We start from the raw sequence: 20,152 nt of genomic DNA, 5'->3' as shown, positions 1-20,152 counted from the left end.
TAAAAGGGGGTTGGCGTCAGTGGGTGGTGGTGGTGGTGGTGGTGGTGTCTGGGGCTGGGGGGGGGGGGGGGGGTCTGAGAGAGCTCTATTCCCCACAATGAGTGCCTAATTCTTGGGGCAGAGGAGCCCAGAGACGCGGGCGCGCCCCGGAGCTGTCACAGCCTATCAGTCCTGGGGTGAGCGACGCTCTTTCAGCTCTGTGGGTTTGAGGGGGAAAAGACGACAGAGAAATAAATAAAAAATGCGAGCGTTCTGCCCCGACTTGGTTCTCGCTGTGACAGACACTTTGACAATTAACAGAGATTCTTTGATGGAAGTTCCTGAACGCATCTCATCAGGGCGGAGTGTGTGTGTGTGTGTGTGTGTGTGTGTGTGTGTGTGTGTGTGTGTGTGTGTGTGTGTGTGTGTGTGTGTGTGTGTATGCATTCGTGCTTACTGACAGGGCTTTGAAGCGTTGCGGGGAGACAAGCAAAGCTGTGCGCACATACTCACACACACACACGTACACAAACACACAAACGCACACACAAACACACACACACATACACACACACACACACTGACTTTGGTCACGTGTTCTGCTGGCGTTCTTAAATGTGTCACAGGGAAAATGCCCCCCCTAGGCATTCTTCATTTACTGTCACAACCATTAGACATGCAGAGGGGCCCACATAAGAGATGGTATCAGTAGCACATGAGCTACGGTAATTAGCCTCCTGATGCAAGCATATGCATACATCATTTGTGTGTGTGTGTGTGTGTGTGTGTGTGTGTGTGTGTGTGTGTGTGTGTGTGTGTGTGTGTGTGTTTGTGTGTGTATGTCTGTCTGAGTTTGTATTTGTTAAAGCTTGCACGCAATGCCCAGAAAGACAGATGCCAGGCAAACGTACAATGCTATTTTATTCTACATACAAAACAACAGTAGTATTTTTCAGGAGTCAACGACCATGCTGCCAGTTTTGACACACAAAAGTAATTTGACACTTCTGGGATGAGCCAATGATCCATCTGATTGGAAGGTTTTGTTGGAGACAAACAAAGAATCTTCGGGCAACAGATGTGACAGCTGTGACTGCTCTCTCTCTCTCTCCTTCGTCTGCTGGGTCCTCTGTGTTTGCCTACCTGCTACAGGTAGCCAGTGGGCGGGGCTGAGAGGCTTGTCAGCTGATGAGGTGCACCTGTGCAGGTCTGCCACGCAGGCTTTAGCCAGTCTCTCTCTCTTTGCACAGAGGCAGGTGGGCTTGGGTTCTGTTAGGGCGGTTCCTTAAGGTTTTGGACCTTTGGTTTGGTTCCATGTTTTGTTTTATGTTCACACTATTCAACATCCCCACAGCACACTTTCCACTGCCCATATGCATAGGCTTGTCGAAAGAATTGTGTGTTTGGTCGGTAGTTCAGTTGGTTGGTCAGATATGTTGGTTTGTTGTTCAGGTTTGGTTTGTTGCATTTTGTTTGGGTTTTTCCAACATGGTAAAGATGGTTTGTTGTTCCCAGTATTTGTTTTGTCTGGGTAAGTTTCCTCCTTTAGGGCTCGGTCGTTTCTTGTGATTTTGGTACTGGTTTTCTGTCCAAACCATATAATCGCACATTTTCTAATCTTCCATATGCTACACTAATCCCTTTACAGATTTCATGATACTTACTTTATTCTAATAAATAACTTTATCCCTTATCATGTGTGGATCCCGATCTTTGTTCTGACCCGAGCCTCATCTTAATGCAGCCAAGGAGATGGCTATCAACACGATGGGAAAGCATTATGAATAATTATTGGATGATTGTGTTGTACAATGAAACACAGTAAAGATTCAATATAAATAGCAAAATAAGGATGGGATTTTATTTGAACAACAAAAAGATGCGTTGGTCAAATTATAATGAAGAGGCTGAGATTATAGAATTCACTTCAAATGGTGAAGGGCTGAAAAACTTTAAGAAATATATTTAAGAAATATAGGCCTCCTAAAAGCCCATAACATTGATATCATACCCAATCCGATAATAAAGAAATTTGATATTGAATGGTTACAATTTCGTCTGGTGTTAAATCCTCGTTCTCATTTTGAACGTCTCTCATGGCCGATCACAGTGTGTTCTTACTGATTAGCTCTTAATTTAGATCACCTGTCACGCACCCCTTTATTAAAGGTGAACACAATGGGTTTGGTTTACTTTTTTGCATCGTCCTCTGACAATCGAGGTTGAGTTTTGAAAGTTTGCTACCAACATGGCACTTCAAAACAGAGCACCGCAGTGAGTAAAAGTTATTTTCCTTTATTAAATGTTGACATTTTTGGGCTGTCTCTTCAGACACAAGCCATCAGTATCCCTACTCTTTGCACTTTGACATGCATGTCACCGCTGTTTGTTAGCCTAGCTTTGCTGATTTGTATCTTGTGGTGTGTGTTTTTCTTAACAGGTGTTAACTAGTTGACTGACACGATCTATGGGGGGGCCCCCTTTGGGCCCCCCCAGACCAACTTACCCTGCCAAGGAATCTAGTGCCATGGGACTCCAGTGTCTTCAAAAACACCCCTTGGAATATATGTGCATGAATGGTCCACCCAAGGGTTGATCTGGAAGCTACCACGGTCCATGCAGTAATCTGCTGAGTGGACTGTAGTGGCTTCCAGATCCACCCTTCAGTCTTGGTCAGGATCTGTTACAGGTGCCCTTCAATGTAGCAGCCTACGGGTTTCTGAAGAAGCCTGCTTTACGTAGCATTGGAGTACAAATATTGTGCGTAATGCTCATGTCATTGAACACTGGTAACCTGTATATTAGTTTTCATAGGGGAGTAATAATAACGCATAATGTTGGTTTGATTTGAATCCCAGCATACCGGTAACCAAGATTCATGTAGTTTAACATCATTCAGTGCTGTCTCGGTGTCAAATGTGTGGCTTAGGCCTACTTTAAATCCACAAGGCCCTCTGGTAAACGTTGGACGACCCCCGGACAAGGTAATTAGTCACTGGGTGTGTGCTAAAGTTTTGTTCCATTTTTCACTAGTTGGTTAAGGCTTGCTCGAGTTGTTTGGATGCGAGAGTTTGAAGATTTGGATTATAAACTTGACTCGGTTTTTACATTTGTACACTGTTTACCTCTGGATGTTTATGCAATGTGTAAAGCTGCATTTGACTATTCCAGGGTCGTTTTGTACAGGCTTTCAATTGACCATGTTGACTAGTTTGTGGGAAGTTTTTTTCTTTACCCTTGGTTCCAATCCAACGGTTTTGACCACTTATGAAACTGGGCTGTGAACCTTGCAATTCTAGTTGCGTATTTGTAGACACAAGCTTGTCCGGTAGTATCTCCATCACTAACACTAGCTTCAGCATTTCCTTGTAGGCCATTAGCTGACTTATGTATTGGAGTGACGATTTGGGTATTTTAAGATACTTGAAAACCTAAAATAAAGCAAAATGCGTGTCTTGTGTGCAAGAGCAAATGTGTTAACTTGCAGAAGTCGAGGAGTCGCCGTAGGTGGTAAGCCATCTGGAGGTTGTGGCAATGGAGGCTTGTGATAGATCTGCCATCCAAGAAAGGTTAATTCTTCTGAAGCATGGTTAATAGTTTAGCAAATTGAATCTATTCATGTAGAAATATAAAATCCAAGACTGCAGCCAGTACCTGTATCGCAATATGTGGAAAATATTAGTCTTCATTTGTAACTTAAGAATAATTAACATGAGTAACTGGGTTTCTTCCATTTTCTAACTAGGGGGACTTGATAATGCTGAGTGTACTGGATTAATCAGAGGTATTTTGCCCATCAGATTTGATGGCATGACTACAGGGTGACAAAGACAATTATTCCCTTCCTATCAATAGAGACTTCTAAAACATCTGCTAGAACAGTTTTTAGATGAAGTTACTTCCATACACATGGCAGCCACCTATTAAAATACATTTGGATGATTCCTATACTTTTTATTTATTTTGGTCATGCTGCAAATTGACTTTTTGTAGTTGCTCCATATTTAATGCTTTGACAGCCTCACCTGCTAGAAAAGTCTACAAAAATCTAATGAACTGTTAACAGATGGTGCTGTCACTGTATTTTTGGTAAATTAATAGCCATCAAATGTTGTCACTCATACTAATGCCAACTACCCTCTTTCAGGTGGTGGTTCAACACTGATGTCTCTCCTAGGCTTGAGGCAGAGCTCACAAGTGAATAACAATAATGTCCTGGATCATTTGGGAGTACACTTTTATTTAGTCTACCTGACCAGGGACATCATTGAACTATAGGTAACCTAACCCAAACTTGTCACTCTCGTTAGGTTGTCCTTTTCTCTTGTTTTAACCCTAAAGGGCTGAAAATATCAACATTTCAGGTATTCTATTTGGATAATGTGCAAAACTTGTGGCTTCACTAATAAAAAAAATTAACAAATGTATTTTTCTTAAACTATTTAATGGTTTGTATGCAAAATATTTAGACTCAATTTGTGGTAGATGAAACTCTGAAATTGTTTAATTTGATAAACTACTATCGGTTAAAGGTATTTGCTTTGGGCATCTTTTGGTATTTTTAGAATCAAGCTCCATTGCTATTAGAAATGGTGATGTCTTCCAGTACTACAAAGTGCTTCCACAAGTTTCAAAAAGGATGTGGCTGAAAAGGAACTGCCAACTAAATCAATCTATCATGGGTAGAAGGTTTCTATGGAAACACGTGTAGGCTGCTGGTTCCCGACACAGCTGCTCATAGACTGTGACCTTGCATTTAACTTTTTGGGACTTTTGGTGACTTTCACAAATGAGAAATGACCCGCTGTTGAACTTGTTAATAAAATAAACAAGACCTTTTAAACTCCAGCTACTTTTTTTTTTGCTATTTTTACTGCCTTGATTTCAACCTGTGACTTGTTTGGCAGGTGATAACTCTGTACCTGTGACCGCATATCATGGTACCATTTGAAACTGTGGATATTGCATTAAATCCATATGCTTGAAACTTTTCGATAATGCATATCAAGGAAACAATGGAATGAAATGGTCTAAGCAATTGGTGGGACTTGGCTGCTTTTACATTTTTACACATTTTGGGCGGGATGTTGGCCTAGATTTGGTATTCCATAGTCACTCCAACCTGCAAGTCGTGGTGCTTCGTGTAAAGTGGTTTCAGGGGGTTAGAGCCTCTGACCTTTTGCCGCATGCGCAGAATTCCCCTCCTGGAAACTCGGTTGGAGTGTTTACATGACCAGCAAAGATGGTCAAGGATTAGGTTCCCTGGGTGTCGTAATTGGGTTGTTAAACGTGCAGCCAGCATGTAAATGCCCCCCCTCTAGAAGAAATCCTAAGGGTGACTCATGGTTGTGTATGCTACTAATAATTCCTTTAGTATATAAGCTGTAACTGAATCCTTGTCTGGCCATGCAGATTGCTGCCAAGGCCCCCAAAACATCTTCCCTCTCACCCCCGTGTGCCCTCTGCAACCTCCCCCCCCGCCCCCATTTTGTTCAGTCCTCTTGCGCTGAAGGGATTAAATGTGTGTCTGTGTGTGCTAGCTTATGCCTCACTGTGTGTTTGGCAGCTGTGCCTCCACATGCATTCTTGCCAATAGCATCTCGTAGTCGAGGGAGCCCAGTCACTCTGAGCAGTTGTCTCTATATTCCGAAATCCTCAGGAATAATAATAAATGAATCACGATCGTAATGTAACATTGCTGAGGAGAGAGCCGGATTGGAACCTGTTGGTCTCTTTGACGCAAAAGAGGTGATCCCAACCCCGCCCCCCCCCCCATCCCCAGTATCCCCCACACACCTCATTCCCATTGCTCTGTGTTCTGCCGCGTCTGGTCAGCGTCAGACTCCGCGCGGGACGTCCAACACAAACACTGGGGCCGTCAGAGGCTGTCCCAGAGACGGCCGTGTCCGAGGGCGCTCCCTGGCCTCCGTGGATTACATCAAATCAACATCACACCACAGAGCTAAGCCAGTCGCGCTGCTGCAATCAGCGGCCCTGCGTCCCTCAGGGCACGCATGCACAGGACAGACAGATGTGCAAAAGCATGCGTCACGGACGCATGCCACCGATATGTGCGCTATGGCAAGATGTGCTCGCATGAGCAGTCGATTGCTACCAAGTATGGATTAGTGTGGGTGTGTGTGGGTGCATGTGGGTTTTCCGCATGCAATGGAACACAAAGGACAAAGCAAGACACTTGCATAATGCACTATTAATGGACAGCAATGTACTCTTATCTTTACCTTATGCAACTCCCATGCACCACCTACACACACCTACCACAATGTGACGTGCTCTGAAAGCCCTTCTCAGAATCCTGGTATAGAGGCCCTGTGGAGAGGTAGATGTTTTTATTCTGATGTGCGGGGGGGTCAAAGGCATAGGAGGAGGAACCTTTAGGGGCTGCTTCCTCTTCAGCGTTGCTAGCTCTTTCCAGTTGGAACGAAACTGCCTTCAAATGCACCACTTACCTGTGCGAGCACTTGCTGCAATGGATTCTATTTGGGTACCTGTACCTATTGAGCTGGGACATGAGTGCAAATGGATAAACATTTTGTGCGACGAGGCTTACAAAACCAACGCCTCCTGCAAATTCCCATTCGAGGGTTGACTCTTTGACGATTTTTTATCCTGCATCTCCAGTCGTTGTCTGATGTAGATCCACAAAAATAATCGATGGCTCCTTTAAAGAAGAGAGAATGGAAAAGATGGTTCACAATGCTATGTTGTGCTACGTGCATAACAGCCGCGTTGACTTCCACGAGAGTGAGGGGTTATAGGGCAACGGAGTCACAGCAACAACGCACGTTCGGAGCAGATACAATTGGAATTGCATGGATGAGCGTCAGAAAGACATCCAGAGCGTCTCCACGAGGCCTAGTTTATCCAAACGACCCCCCACCCCAGACTGTGAGCCCAAGTCTCTACGGGGGCAGTTGTCTACCGGCAACACACCTGAAATATTACCCAAGTCCAATGAACGCGCCTCTTGCCTCAGGACTCGTGGGGCGGTAGGTTGACGGCCCTGGGGCATCACATGTGGAGCGAGGCCCTTCCCCCCCCCCCCCCCCCCCCCCCCCCGGGAGTTTAGCTTGTGGTGGAAAAACAAAGTGGCAACAGCGCCCCAGTGATACAGTGGGTGCATCGTTTTGGGAGTTAAGTAGGTGCCTCAGGGTCAACTCAGAGGGTTCTGACTGCTGGCCTTAACAATGTTTCCATCAGACTTGGAAATCCCAGCATGCAGTGGTTCTGCGTTTTTTACGTTCTTCAGCTGCCTCCTTCTATTTCTTAAACATCGGTCACATTAAATGGCAGATGGCATTTGCGGTACAGCTTCAACTCTGCAAAGAGTACTCCATGAAGGGGTATGAACACCAGAACGACAAGATGTTCCCTGAGATGAAATCCATGAACTCCTCTTGTCATTTCACAGTTCCCCTCCACTTCTGTTCACGTCTTTTATTTAAAGTTTCTACCCCTCTCCCAAACTGGCTCCATCGAGCGACGGAGTGAAGAGGGAGAGCAGCCCATGTCAATTATGGATGTGCGTGATCGAAAACGCTCCCGCCACAGCAGGAAGTGATAGCAGAGAACACGCTTTATTACTTAATTGAGTGGAGTTCCAGTCGGCCTTGTAAATTAGGACTGACAGTAGGCGTTATCGCAGTGCTCCCTGGGTAATTACGCTGCGCTATATATCGCTGTGGAGGAGCTGAGACTCTTGCAGCGGTTAGGAACTTGCAGAGTACAGCACACTTGCGTCCTGCCTAGCTGGTTTTCTTCAGGTTTTTTCCGGCGTTTTTCTTTCCCTCTGTTTTTCTGTGTTGTTTTGATAGCGGCGACAGACACGTTGTGAGTGATGTAAAAAGGGTGGCATCTTTTACAGTACTGAATGTGGTCTCAGCGCAGGCTTCTGCGATTAGGCTTGCTACCACCCACATAGAAGCACACACACGCACGCATACACACAGAGGCACGCACACACACACACACACACAAACAGACACACACTCCACAATTAGCACATGTAACAACTTTGCAATCAAAAACAAAAACAAGCATGTTTGAAGTACTCAATCCTGGTGAGAGGTGTAATCATGTTCAAGGCAATTAGACGGGTTGTTGTTTTCAGCAGCAATGTTATGTACCTGTGGGGTGCTGATTGACTCAACAATCTAATTAGGTTTGGTTGTGTAGGCTTCTACGGAGCCTTCCAATTGGCTGTTCGAGTCTCTTAGGGGCACACCGCTTATGTTCTACAAGGTCATGGTCTCGGCGTGCACAAGGGGCGTCTTCCCACCGCTTTCAATAGTTTTAAAATATCCCTGGTTCCATACCCAAACAACTGAACCCCGCCTCGGGTTTGAAATACAACGTTGTTCGGAACAGAATTGTACAAAAAAAAGTAAATGAAATATACAATTAAATCTTCTGCATATCGGACCCGACTCATGGGAGAGGGCCAGACAGAACGAAAAGCTAGGGATAGAGGTCCTGGCCGTGCGACATTAAGAAGATATGAAGCGAGCGGAATGCACTGCCGACGCAGCGAGGACCTGCTCTCCACAGACTAATTACAACCGTGACAGAAAAGCAGTGCCTCCATTCTCCCCCAAAATCTCACATTAAGGGGCGCGACGTGAGAGAGAGAGGAGGGGGGGGGGGGGGGGGGGGGGGGGGGGAGAAAACCCAACTCTCCCTTTTAAACACATAGGGTCTCTTTTTCTTTTTCTTTCCTCATAGCTGTAGGTGAGATTGGAGGAGGGCAGGGGAATGAAGGGTGGTGGTGGTGGGGTTCGGGATAGGGGGGGGGTAGCCATCTCTGATTAAGGCAGCGCTACTGAAGCTAGTCCACTGGTGTCGCACACCTTTGGGGCCCTCCTTAAGAGGCCTTAAATAAGATAATAAGGGCGACGGGCTAGAAACGAGAGGACTTTGTCTGCTGGCATTGGCGTCGGCGTCTGCGTGACTGGCGATATCTGTGAGGGGGGCCAGTGTGGCGGTAATGAGACAGGGTTGCCTTCCCCCTTACCGGCCCTAATTAATCCTACATTCTCATAGTGTATAATCACTGCTCACTGTGAGGCAAGGAAGGAGGAGGAGGAGGAGGAGAGGGAGAGAGAGACTATCTGTGTCCTTATCTTTCTGTTTCTACACTTCCTGCCTCTCTCTCTCTCTCTCTCTCTCTCTCTCTCTCTCTCTCTCTCTCTCTCTCTCTCTCCCTCTCCCTCTCCCTCTCCCTCCCCACGGTCCCTGTGCAATCTATTATGGCCTGGTATCCAGACTGAAGTGAAACCTCCCAGTATAGAGCTATCTGTCATCTCTACATTATCAGGGAAACACATGGCTTCCATATTGCGCCACAAAGGCTGCGGTGAATGACCAATTTCTTTTATGGGACAGGATAAAGGAAATGGACTCTATGTTCAAATACTTTACTGTCCGGTGGAGGGATTGTGCGGGTCGGTTTTAAGTGTGTCTCTTGTTGTTCTAAAAGTGTTTTTATCAGTACCTGCGTGCGTGTGTGTGTTTGTGTGTGCGTTTTTATATATTTATCAATCGACCAAAATCGATTGCCTTAATATGATGAGTCGTAATTATGTACTGGATGTATATGCAACGCAATACATATCTATACAATACATCCTATAAAAAAAACAATTGAATCTGCTTAATTGTCCCTGCTCAGATGCTGCGTTTTTATGTATGGAAACTCAGCATTAAAAATAACACATTTGCATCCTTCAACTCATGGTGACCTTCCCATGACCTGTGATTGGGGAAGAATGATGGAGAAGGTGGCCTGTGCTGGTATAAATACCTGTATTTGACACAACTTGCTTATTGCAAAATTCTACATTTTCCTTATTTAGTATATCGAAAAAACTCTCTGGTATGACGCACGACATCCAACCAGCGCCTCCACCAGCGAGCCTGTCAACGTGAACTCCCACCTTACGTGTCAATTCAACCAAAAACATAATGGCAGCGATCATATCATGGTTAACCGAGGAAGCGGGGTGGGTGTATGAAGGGCGGAGCATTGGTGAAAATAGGATGCTAAGTGAGGCAGATTTGCTGTATCTGGACAGAAAAGCAAATGATTTAATGGTAAATCAGCGTATCTAATGAAATGACATTGTTGTATCCGCTCTCTAGAATCCGGCATCTCTTCCTCTCCCCTCACTCTCCACTGCTCTAATAACTCTCTATTGCTCGGTCTCTCTCACTCTCTCTCTTTCTTGGCTTCTCTCTCTCTCTCTCTCTCTCTCTCTCTCTCTCTCTCTCGCTCTCATGCATGCATGCTCCATCTCTCTCTCTCTCTTTCAATCGCTGTCTCTGTGACAGATACCCCGGTCTCAAAGTGACAGGCCCTCAAACGACGAGCGGGGAAACCAAGCATTAATTAAGTCATTGCCGGACTGTAATTTCCTCGAAGAAGTGAAAAAATGCACAAGAAAAGGTTACTGAGACCTTTTCTGTGTCAAAATTACCATTCGTCATGAATATTAATGCACCTAATGAAGACAACCTTTGCTTCATCAAGAATGTTCTGGAGCAGGTGCCACGCTGATAGACTCGTCGCTGGCTGTTTTTCTCCTTCAGTCAGGGGGAAACTAGCACACACACACACACACACACACGCACACACACACACACACACACACACACACACACACACACACACACACACACACACACACACACACACACACACACACACACACACACACACTCTAAGGTTTACCTAGCTTCAGTAAGTCACCCATATCCCATGAGATGCCCTTTCCTCATCAAGCCATACTATTTATAAGGCCATAAAAATGCTCCCACTTCAGAAAAAATATAGCACTTGGAATCAAAAAAAGCTAATCCGTGTTTGTTTGCTTATTGCATACCACTGTAGTGCACACCGTGTCACTCTACATTCAAATCATTGTGTGATTTGATCCAGACCTGTTCTAAAAACCTCTGGGTACATATGGAATTTAATGGAGTTACGATGACAGTGCAACATTATCTATTCTTCTATTTTTAAGGCAGACCCATCAGGGTATTTTACATCTTGTTATACGAGAACAGATTTTTTTCATTAAAAGCTTACGGTTCTTGTGAAGTACATTGCGTGCCTTTTGCTTAGTGTGATTCGGACATGAAGGCAGGAAAGTGTGGCTGCAACCGTAAAATGTCCCAGAGCCACGGGATAGTCATCTATTTTACTTAAGGGGTGTCACCTTAAAGGTTACAAAACAAATCAAGAAGGATTTTACGATTAAAAAAATAAAATGTTAATTATGGATTTTAATCACGATCGGGATTCCAAACTGTAAACTATTTCAACAATGCCCACTGCCTCCATTTTGAACTTTTGTGAAATGGCCCAACACCAGAGCAACACCCTAAGGGGGGGCACTCTCTTTATATTCCTTCTCTTAATAGAGACGACCAACAGACACCACCCAGCCTCCATCTTTATACCTCAATACTCCTTAGTCTCTTTCTCATTGTCTCTCTCTCACTCTCTCTCTACCCTTGTCACATACCTCTCATTAATTCAGAACTGTCATATACACACACACACACACACACACACACACACACACACACACACACACACACACACACACACACACACACACAGACGCACACACACACACACACACACACACACACACACACACACACACACACACACACACACACACACACACACACACACACACACACACACACACACACACACACACATCGGTGGTAGTATTTCATGCAGAGGTTGGCAGCCCAGTGCTGAGTGACAGCAGCTCTGTCTCGGGTATAGGGGATCCTTTGCTGCCAACAGTTTTGTAAAGTGCCCCTCAACTGTCACTTGGAGAACAGAGAGGGAGAGGGAGAGAGAGAGAGAGAGAGATGCAGATTGAGAGAGGGAAAGGGTCATCTATTCATGTGTCTGCTTTCTCAAACTGTAAATAGCCCTGAGTGAAGTCTTCTCTCATCCATTAATAATTGGCTTTGGATAAATGATGAGAGGCCTGTCAAGAGCACCTCACACTGTTCTCTCTTTCTTCCTTTCTTTTTTTAACCAAATGTATGAAATGCATTAATAGAAGAAGGATGGTCCATTTGGGAGAAAACACATTGTGTTAGGGTCATTGGACTCCTGCTCTCAAACCCAGATCCGGTTGACCAGACACCTACCTGGTGTCCCTGCGCTCAGGTGGGCTGTATCTCAGTGCACTGGCTCCAAACCAGTGGGGCACAGGTGTGCCTTGAGGAAAGGATTGGTTTGCTCTGTAATGTAATATTATCGATGACATAGGTAACAGCGATGCTGGTAAACGATGGAAAAACATATTGAAAGTAGTTTCTATTTATAGTATCGTTGGTACTATTTATGATTTTTGTCTCACCACATAATATAAGTCCTCGCTCCATTTTGATACACTACCCTTAATTGAATGAGCCTTTTATTTTTTTGGAAAAAGGCAGACCTTGCATAAATATGCTTATATATTTATATACATATTGCATATATGTTAATAATATCAATAATTGACCATTGGAACAGCTAATGCTTACCTGTGAGCTCATCAATGCAACTCTCGAAGTTGAAACTCTCCAAGGAATTTACTTTCAAAATTTCCAACTAGCAGGTTTCTGGCTGAAATGAATTGTTAGTTCCTACTTGGAAGGTGTTTCTTTTTCAAACAAGGTGGCAAACATGCCAGTTTACAACAATATCAGCTTCAAAAAAATTCAAAAGAAATTCCTTATTCGTATCATTTGATCATTACAGGCCGACCTCAAAGGCAAAATAATTGGCCGTTTTATGGGTGAACAAAGAAAAGTTTATCTTTGTTGTGAATCTGCATAAGATTCAGCACCGCCATACATTATCATGAATAAAACATCTGTGTTTCTTTCTTAGCCGCGGGTGGTCGGCATGAAGCGTCATCAATAAGCTTCAAAGCATGCTGAAGGCTTTCGTTTTTTGATGCGTTCTCTTTGTTACATCTCAGCATCGAGGCCTGATTATTTTAGTGACAAACCTAGCGATCACAGTTTTTTCCCATTTTTGCTAGTTGTTACTATCAGCGTTGGGTGGGTGGTTGGGTGGGTGCCATAGGGGGGAGGGGGAGGGGGAGGGACGTGTTAGTAAACGTAGCATGCTTTTAGCCTAATTAACACGGGACACATGCAGAGTCAAATGAATGCCACCGTCGAGAAGTCAGAGCTCAGACAAAGAACAAAGTCCCGGCGCCCCCATCGGTAATTCAAGCGACGCTAACAAAACATCCACAAGAAAGAGTATAAATAAACCCTGAGCCACCTGGACGGGCCCCTGCTAGGAGGAATCAGGGGGGGTGGAAGAAGAAGGCGTGTTCGGAGATGTGAACAAATTATGATAAAAGGGTTGACAGTTTGTCCCTTCAGAGTTTGTCTGGTCCTGTCTCGTCTCCCTCCATCCATCATGTTGCGTGTGTGTTCTTTGAGTACGGATCATCTTCAATTAAAGATAATCAGATTACTCCTAGCCGACATCTCTGGTATCCTTCCTGTCGACTTCGGAAGAATACTCCTCTCAGATTGCATCTTTTCCTGCGGAAAAGCAATAACCAGCACCACAAGACGCATTAGAAGTTGCCTTTTTCAAATGTTTTATTTCCAAGACAAGTTGGAATATAACCTTTGGTGATTTCTCTCAATCTTTTTCGATATGAAGCGTGGTCATATTTAGCTCAAGGCTGCCCTGTGTGTGTTTGATCGCCAGCCGCTGTCTGATGGGAGTCCTGAGCTGGCCCCCAGGTCTCGTGACAGGCCCGCTGTGCCCTAAACACTGTGGATTACATCATGCAGGAGCAGGTGTAATACACGTGTAAGCTGTAGTGGGCTACGTAAGTGAACACAGAGATGCGAGCACACACGCATACCCACACACAAACCCACACACACACTCACACATTGTCGTGGAGATTTATTACCAGGGTTTGAATGTTTCATCAGTAGTCAGATATTATCAGAAGAGAGACAGATTTGGCACGTCCGCGTATCACTTTGCTCTTCAGAAGGTGAAGATGAGCTTTCATTATCATGGACGTGATGAAGAAAAGCCGAATGTAACATACATATAAACACCAATATAGTCCTGACAGGTGTATGATTGGTAGATTAACTCTGGACCTCGACAGACCTAGAGCCCAAGATCAATCATACATATGGGGGGACACTCCCAGTTCTGATGTCACTAATGGATGGATCTTGAAATGGGTTGTTATGACTGATCAACATCACACCTGGTGGTGAATGAATGAGTAGACATGAAACCAACGTGTGTGTTGCTTGCTCCAGGACATACTGAGCTCGGGAGAACAGGAGAGAGATAGCAGAGAGAGAAAAGATGGTGAGAAGAGGGGGAAACAAATGGAGAGAGCGAGAGAGACACAGAGAGACAGAGACACAGGCAGAGCGTTTGATAGAAATTCATGCGTTAACGTTGATGTTTTCCATACGCCCAGATTCTCTCCACACACACAGCGCCACAGCTGGCCTCCCCTGACTCCAAATGATTCCTGTTGCCATGGAGAACAGAACACATCCCACCTCTTTTTTTATTTATTTTATTTTATTTATTTCTTTGTACGTTTTTTCGAGGGGAGGAAGATGAATGTGGCCCTCAGATCAGCAACCGTATTGGCAAGAGATCAATCGATGTCCTCCCCTGTCTCGCGCCGGGCCAGTGGACTGTAACGTGTCAATCTATATATGCATGCGCTCCACCCCCTAATCCTACCCCCCTTGCACATGTGGATACACAGTGGGAGCACGGCGGCCGCAATGCTGCAGTGAACCAAAGCTGCCAAGCGTTTTTTTGAACTGCTCCATTAAAACAATCTTTGTCTTGGACCAAAAGCGAACGAGCGACAGAGGGAAAGAAAGAGTCAGAAAACGAGAGTCAGAAAACGAGAGAGAGAGAGAGAGAGAGAGAGAGAGAGAGAGAGAGAGAGAGAGAGAGAGAGAGAGAGAGAGAGAGAGAGAGAGAGAGAGAGAGAGAGAGAGAGAGAGAGAGAGAGAGAGAGAGAGAGAGAGAGAGAGAGAAGGAAACAAAGACATGGCTAAGCTGACTGAACGCAGACAGCCTGTCAGCTGAAGATGGAGGTTGTCTATATATATATAGCATTTTCTTTTTGATTTTGTTTTATTTTGTTTTGTTATTGCTTTGCTATAAATTCAGTTCTCTCATTACTGCACTGAGCCCCGAGCGAGTGAGGGGAAAACTCCACCAGAGCAGCTTTGCCTCAGCCCAGGGGCCCCCAGGAGCTGTAGGGGGTCCCCACTTTGATGGAGGCCTGAGCATCATTAGAACAGATAGCAAAGGATAAGGTCAGGAACACAGTGCTGCAGTGCTGCTGAAAGTTTTAGCAGCTCTTTCTGTGAGTCAGAGCAGACAGATAGATGGATAAATATAGTTAGATAAAGATATATATACATATATATATATATCGATATATATATATTTATTGATATAGAAATATAAATAAACGGGTGGATTGATGGATGGGGATAAATAGATGATGGATATAAGTTCTGTGCCCAGTTTGAAGGAGGGGCAGATTGATGGATGGACAGATGGACGGGGAGGTAGGTAGGTAGATAGATGGACGGATTGATGAACATTCGATTGACTTATGCGGGAATGACCCCATGTGAGTGCAACGGCTCGCCGTTTCCTTGGTAATATTTCTAAATTTAAAGTGTCAGTTTAAAGACAGGGTGGAAACTTAGACTATAAGAGCCAGAGATTAGGATATATAGCTCTGGGTTAACAGAAAGCAGTAATTAATTATGTAACCCATTGCAGTACGGTTGGAAAGTTCACTGTTCATGAAGAAATTAATGCTAGCTAGCGCTTCCTTTATGGGGGATAATAAAAATTATACTGTTGTACTTAAATTTTTTAATAAAGTGACTGAGAACATTTAGGAAGACTGGCATATGTTAATAAGAGGGAGAGGAGTAGACTGTCCAAACAGCGGTGGAGAGGGCCGCCCCTGCTCTAAAACATCCCTAGTACCTCAAAGGTCAACCATATTTTTATAATAGCGGCCCCATGGCCAGCGCTAAATCTGTCGGTGGGAGACGGAGCCTCCCCTTGTGAAAGGTGCATGAGATAGAGTCCTGGTGCCCATGTGCGATGTCATTACAACACTCTTTTATAGGGAGGCAGCGAGGGACGCAACGATATGGTGCGGTGCTTTATCGGAAAGGCTAAGGTAAAGTGCTATCAAGTGTTAGCGGCACTGTGGGCGGGGGCCTAAGCTTTGTGTTTCCTGGTTGCTCTCTGTGTGCTTGAATTCCTCACAGAGTGCGTTGACTTGCGTGTGCGTGTGTGTGTGCGCGTGTGTTTGTCTTGCTGTTTCTAGCTGGTGCCTGTGTGTGTGTGTTTAATGTGAATAATGTTATAGTCTGTTGTGTGTTGGTGTTTGCGTCTTCGTGTGTATGTTTAGGAGAGTTCTGAATGTGGCATAGGGGCACATGTATGTATGTGTTACATGAATGCTGTGTGTCTGATGTGTGTGTGTGTGTGTGTGTGTGTGTGTGTGTGTGTGTGTGTGTGTGTGTGTGTGTGTGTGTGTGTGTGTGTGTGTGTGTGTGTGTGTGTGTGTGTGTTGAGATATACGCTATCATTCTGGTGTGTGTGTGTGTGTGTGTGTGTGTGTGGAGGAGGGGTGTCGTGTGTGTGTGTGTGTGCGTGTGCGTAGGTAGGTGAGTGCTGTGTGTCTGGCCTGTCGACGTCAAAGGCTGAGGTGATCTCTGAAGGCTTGTCTGTGTTCCTTGCCGTTGATAAGACCACCCATCCCCCTCCCGCTACCCCCCTCCCCCCACCCCACATCCCCCATTCACTGACATGATCCCGCTCGTTAAGGTCAAGCCCTACAAAAATATCGGAGATGATGACACGCACCGAGAGGTTTCATATAATCCTTCCATTTCCAACTCCCCCCCGCTCTCCCCCCTCTCTCTCCCTTCCCCCCACCCCCACAACCCCCCTCACCCCTGTCCGTCTCTCTTTGGCTGCAAACTCACAAGACAAGACACGAGGATAAATCAGCCCTCACCTTGACTCTGTGTCAAAGCCAGCCATCCCTTCTGCGTGCATGGCCTATCTCAGTCTGTGTGTGTGTGTGTGTGTGTGTGTGTGTGTGTGTGTGTGTGTGTGTGTGTGTGTGTGTGAGTGTGAGTGTTAGTATGGGTGTGCATTTATGTGTGTTGGGCTCTATGTGTTTGTGTGTGTGTGTGTGTCTGTGTATGTGTATGTGTGTGAGAGAGAGAGTGAGTGGGTCTTTTTGTCTGTCTGTCTAAATGTTCTGGTTGCTGGCCAAATAGCATCACAGTTGTCTATTTGGCCGGGCAGGATAAAGGGGAGCAGGTTTGCTGTGCATCTGTTTCGCACATAACAATAGCCGTTAGCTTCCTCGCGTTGGCATTCATCTGACACCTCACGTTTGGGTGCAAGGGAGGCTGAGTTTCCACCCGGTGATTATTATACATTATTTTTGATTATTTGGTAACAAACTTTTTAGTTTTAGTGAAAAGGCAGTCTCCTTTTTTTTCTCTCTCTTTGTTTTTCAATCTCTATCCATCCCTTTTTGTAGCTCCGCATACCTTTTTTTGAGTCTGCTGTTGTATTATATTCAAAGTAGAATGTATTTTTTTTTGATATTCTTTCAATGGCATCATAGGAATTAAATTAGGCTGCCGTGAAGAAGAGTGTTATTTACACTTCACACGATTACCTGCACTTCATTTCCTGGGGTTTTGGAAATAATTGACAAACAGCATGCGTGTGCTTAACTAAGCCTCACATTATGCGCATAGTTGAACATGTCATCAGTTAATGTTTCTGCTTTCTCCACCTACACCTCCCCACAGCCCACACAAATTTCATTTCCCTAATTCCCTTTCACCTCATGCCATACCTTAATACGTATTAAATCAGACGTCGTCCAGTGATCAAACAACAAAACCTCTTCTCTATCTCTGCCGTCTGAGTGACGGGCCACGCCCCCTGCAGAAGCGCTCCAGCGGACTTTTCTTCGATGATGAGACGCTGAGTAGTTACAGAATAGATGTGTAAATGAATCCCTTTATATATTTTGCATACGTTCTTTCTTGGTTTGCCGCAGGATGAACAAGTTAACAACATGTTGGCTTTAAAATACCGATGGCCCTTTCTTACCGTAGCACGCTGTCTTTTACACCACCTTCCTGTAGCAGTGGATCACAGACTACGCCTCGAGCACCACACCAAATGGCAGGGAAGGAAAGTGTGTGTGTGTGTGTGTGTCTGTGTCTGTCTGTCTGTGTGTGTGTGTCTGTTCATCTGTGTGTGTGTTTCTGTGTCTGTCTGTATGTATGCCTGTGTGTGTGTGTGTTTGTGTGTGTGTGTGTGTGTGTGTATGTTTCTGTGTGTGTGTGTGTGTGTGTGTGTCTGTGTCCCTGTATTTCTGTGTGTGTGTGTGTGTTTGTGTGTGTGTGTGTGTGTGTCTGTCCGTCTTTGTGTGTGTTTGTGTGTGTGTGTGTCTGTGTGCGTGTGTGGGTCCTTGGGAGAGGAGATGGCGCTTGCCTGTGTAGAAATGAAGGATTATATAAAGAAGGAGGCGCGCTTGACGGTAACTGGTTGCGATTAGCGCCTTAGGGGTACAGCGGTGGCTGTGATTCTGGAGCTGCGCCCCCAGCTAAACGCTGAAGGCCGCCTCGCCTGGAGGAGTCTGCCTTCCAGCCACAGGCAGTCAAAGATTGTTTTCTTGGAGGCGCTAACCCCCCCCCCCCCATCCCCTCCCGCTCATCCAACTCTCAACGCCACCACCCTTCTCTGCTCCCCTTCAACCCCCCACCACCCTACCTCGCCTCCCCACGCCACAGACACACAATCCCACCCCCCCTCCACATCAACCCCCCCACCCCCCCCCACAGACACACAATCCCCCCCCCCTCCTCAGACTCCACTCCACTTCCCCCCCCCACCCGGCCCCACCCTGCAGACACACAGTCCCCCCCCACCCGGCCCCCCCTGAAGACACCTGTCATCTCCAATGTCAAAATCCTGCACATGGAGGAAAAGACATCGGCAAAGCATAAACAAAAGAAACATGCGTTTCTTTTTTTCCCTTTTCATTTGTGGAGGCAGCGTCTGCATACAGATGCATCCCGGAGCCAGCGGGGAGACCTGCAGCGGTGGCCCCGCGGAACCCTCAAGTGCATTCAAAGTCTCCGGGAAACTAAACGCTTGACCAAAAGTTTTCTCCCAGATATAGATCTACGCGCATACATTTATTCTCGTGGTCTATTTTTGATATTTACACCAGTTAGCGTCGGCCAACACATTCGGTGCCAAGAATAAAATAAAGGGGAATAAAAATGCCAAGAATGTTGAAACATACCGCCAAAAGAAATACATCTTGATATTGATATTTAAATATTTCTCTGGGTGCGTTGGTTAATGAGCCTTATTGTGTGAATAAAAGCGTATATATTCCAGGGAGATGTTGTCGTGGTGGTGTGTAGTGTCGAGGGCGCTGCCAGGCGGTCTGTGTCAGGACCAATGGGGGGCAGAGGACACAGAGGAGAGTATTGGCGCCGACATGCCAACGCCACCGCCCGTAAACACCTCCGCGTTTCACCTGTTCTGCTTTTCTCCATTTTAATTCCCTCTGTTTGTGTGTTTGTTCGTTTGTCTGTCTGTGTGTCGACCTTGGCGAGCCGCGTGACCTTTCCGCCTGCGTCCGCGCCCCCGACCCTGAGGGGGACGGAGGGGGGGGGACGGAGGGGGGGGGGGGGGGGGGGGAGACACACCAAAAAAAAGATGTATCAATAGATAGAGAGAGAGAGGAAAAAAAAACAGAACCTTGACATTTCTGTTACATCCTGGAGAAACGGAGGGAAAAGAAGAGCAGACGAACGCTACAACGTCCCCCACCCGCCCCCCTCCCCCTCCCTGAACAGACATGTTTACCCCCCATAAAAAAATAAAAAATTAAAAGTGTGTCTTAAATGTCCGTAGCTGTCTTGGTTATCTCGCCACCGTTGCCAAGGAAGTGTCACGTCGCCGTGACAACTTCAGCGCCCGCGTTGGGCTATGTGACCCTCAGCCGGCGGGCCGGGCCCCATCCCCCGC

Source organism: Gadus morhua, chromosome 11 (assembly GCF_902167405.1).
Source record: "Gadus morhua chromosome 11, gadMor3.0, whole genome shotgun sequence".
Classification (NCBI taxonomy): domain Eukaryota; kingdom Metazoa; phylum Chordata; class Actinopteri; order Gadiformes; family Gadidae; genus Gadus; species Gadus morhua.
Note: the sequence above shows the minus strand (reverse complement) of the source record.